General features: G+C 39.4%; 1 long non-coding RNA gene across 1 annotated transcript; it reads right to left on the bottom strand.

The window, feature by feature from the left end:
• Nucleotides 1-945: 945 nt before the first annotated feature.
• LOC117560663 lies at nucleotides 946-1,948 on the bottom strand. The gene is made up of 3 exons (XR_004571205.1): nucleotides 1,860-1,948; nucleotides 1,238-1,349; nucleotides 946-1,055 (listed from the first exon to the last, which is right to left on the bottom strand). It is a non-coding gene; the product is annotated as an uncharacterized LOC117560663 (long non-coding RNA).
• Between the last annotated feature and the right edge of the window lie 1,137 nt (nucleotides 1,949-3,085).

Here is a 3,085-nt window from a genome sequence, read left to right as displayed (position 1 = left end):
CACATGCACTCCGCTCTGCATCAACCAAACGGCTCCTGCACCCTCGCGCGAAGGGGAACCCAAGTTCCCATCAGCAAAAACACGTGGGTTTGATATCCTGGCTCCAAAATGGTGGAATGAGCTCCCCATTGACATCAGGACAGCAGATAGCTTACACACCCATCCGGTGCAGACTGAAAACTCATCTCTTTCGACTCCACTTCGAGCGATAGAACTATTAACAAAGCACTTATATACTGATAAAGGGCTGGCTTATCTAAAGCCAGTTGAGTAGCACTTAAAATGTTTTGCTCTATGAAGCCTGATGTACTTATATGATTCTGTTTTCCTCAAGTTTGTATTTTGTTGGTCGAACGAACTTATTGTAAGTCGCTTTGGATAAAAGCGTCAGCTAAATGCAAAGTAAAAAAAAATTCTCCAGTACCGATAAAAAGATCGATAACGTTGGACGTTAACGGTACCACTCTTTAATAATTCAGCCCCGGGGCCCGTTTAATACGGGTCTGGTACCATCCCTAGTTTTAATTATTACATCATCAATATTACATTTCAAATAACCAAGTACTTGGTGTCTCACAAAGCGCAAGTGGCTAGTGCTGCTAAGAACATACCTGGTGATGGTGATGATGGTGGCTCTTCGCTGCAGGATCTGGTCGATGTCTTCCTAGCAGAAGCGATTGCCTTCGTTCTCGTCCATGATGGCGGCGTAGGCTCCTTTCCTCAGCAGGTCCTCGATCTCCTTCTTGGAGAACTGCTGGACCGGCTAAAGGCGACGCAGAGAGACATTTACACAAGTGGATTTAGAAAACTCTTTTTGAAAATAAACTAAGCGTACTGCAACAGCGACTGACCCAAAATGACTTGGCATCTAGAAATATGACAGATTTTCTTTTTCTCACCCCGTTGTTGTTGCCACTCGTTCCCTGCAGGACGGCACGGTCCAGCCCGAGCTTCAGACTAGCTTTATCCAGCATTTCCCTCTCATAGTTTCTAGTGATCAGACGGTACACCTTCACCGCCTTAGACTGGCCAAAACGATGACACCGAGCTTGAGCCTGAAATAAAAAATTAAAAGAGGGGTCAAAAGAGCATCATGTGCAGCTGCTGTTCAACGTTTTTAAGCATTAAATGGGAAAATATACACTTAAAGAAACGAGGGAATAAACGGAAAGACTGTTGTTGTTGTAGCCCTATTGAACTATCTTTAGGACAGACAGAGCAGATATATATATCGTACCTGCAGGTCATATTGAGGGTTCCAGTCAGAGTGGAATATCACACAGGTGTCCGCAGCAGTGAGGTTCACAAGTTCTTGATCAGATGTTTGATGTGGGCTGGCATGATCCTTTCTGCAGCGATGAATAAAGAAAACAAAGAAGACATTATTAATAATAGTAATGATGGTAACAACAATAATATTAGTATAACTATTTATATAGCACTTACACAATTGCAAAGTGATTCTCACAACAAAAATAAAGAACAAAACAATATCAACAATAAAAAAACTAATTATTATAGGAATGTTAAGATACAAAAAATTATAAACATTCTGAGAGGCCGACTACAAAAGGTAGACTCAATGGCTCTTGATGACATCAATGAGCAGTCCCAAAACATGCTGCTGTATCAAAAGAAATAGGTCAAGATTTCTTCTATTTAGTGTTGGATGATTTGTTGTATTGATTGCTGATGGATGTTAAGATATGTTTTACAATTATAACAAAAAGATTATTGTAATTGGAATCAAAAAGTTTACAAATCGTAGTTTTAATAAAATGACTAGCAATATAGGATTTATTCAACAGCGGTAAAGCATTAAGTTGCTAAATTAACGTACACTGAACTGTAAAACTTACCACTATTTAGGAAAGGACCTGATCAGAAGGATTGACTAGTAAGACAGCAAAGAGGGGGAGGAGGTCTCTGTCATGTACAACCATTGGTAGATGTTACACCTGAAAGAAAGATAAGGAAATAAGACAACACAGGAGGACAAACATTTTCTTAAGTAAAAGACCAAATAATGTCAAGCTTTACATCTTTCAGTCTTTACAATGCACTGTTGGAAATTACATTCCAAAAGCTAAATTCAAACTCAATACCATAAATAACTGGGTACCAAAGTGCTTTACCTGATAGAACACGTTCCACACGGAGCAGCAACCATCCGACTGGGCCGTATGCTGCATATCATCTCCCCTCTCCACTGTTTCCAGTAGATATCTACTGCCTGTCCAATAAAACTGAAATGCCCCAAAACAATCATATTTAAAAAGTTAAAAACAATAACTTGCTTTTGGCATTCAAATGTATTAATCTCACCTTTTTCCTGGATGTCAGGAAGGCGTTCCCTTCAAGTCCGCAACCAGTCATAGGAGTTCAAATGCAAAGCTGACTGAAGATGACAAGAGCGACGAGACTTACATGTTACAGATAAGTAATACCAGAGCAGTGTTTAGGACATGCAGAGCACAGATCAAATCCCCTGACAGGCTCACACACTTTGGTGATGTCCTCATCTGATAATGATGTTTCATTTTAGCAGCAAAGTAACATTACTCAAGGTATATGTTGGACCCAACTCATGTACAGTATGTTTTGCACATCCTCAATAATGGTCTGTATAGTTGAGTAGAAACTAACTGTCCCTACAATTTCAGGTAGATTAACAAAGAAAAGTTTTGCATTGCAATGAAGCACAAAACCCTCTTTGTATTAAGCCTAGCTGCCACAGAAAAGTACAGCTTAACATGCTAACTGGTAGAGTTAGCTAACGTTAGCTAACTTCATGTCCAACTAAAAACATCTAACGTGCATTACATTGACGTAGTTTAAACACAAACTTAACTCTCTCAACTTGTAAAATAACGTTAATTTAACATACCCTTAAATAACTACATCACGTTTTTTCAGGGGCAACACAACTGCAGAAAACGTTAGCTGCTAACTGTTGTTAGCTAAGACAGCTAGCTCGTAACAATAGCCTCCTAGCAAACGTAAGGTTACGTTGGTTAACATTAACTTAACGTTGTAAGAAAGCAAAAATAACCTTCGAGACATATTGTATTCTCAGACTGGGTGT

Source organism: Gymnodraco acuticeps, unplaced genomic scaffold (assembly GCF_902827175.1).
Source record: "Gymnodraco acuticeps unplaced genomic scaffold, fGymAcu1.1, whole genome shotgun sequence".
Lineage (NCBI taxonomy): Eukaryota > Metazoa > Chordata > Actinopteri > Perciformes > Bathydraconidae > Gymnodraco > Gymnodraco acuticeps.
The sequence above is the reverse complement of the archived record's forward strand: the minus strand, read 5'-3'. Positions and strand labels throughout refer to the sequence as shown.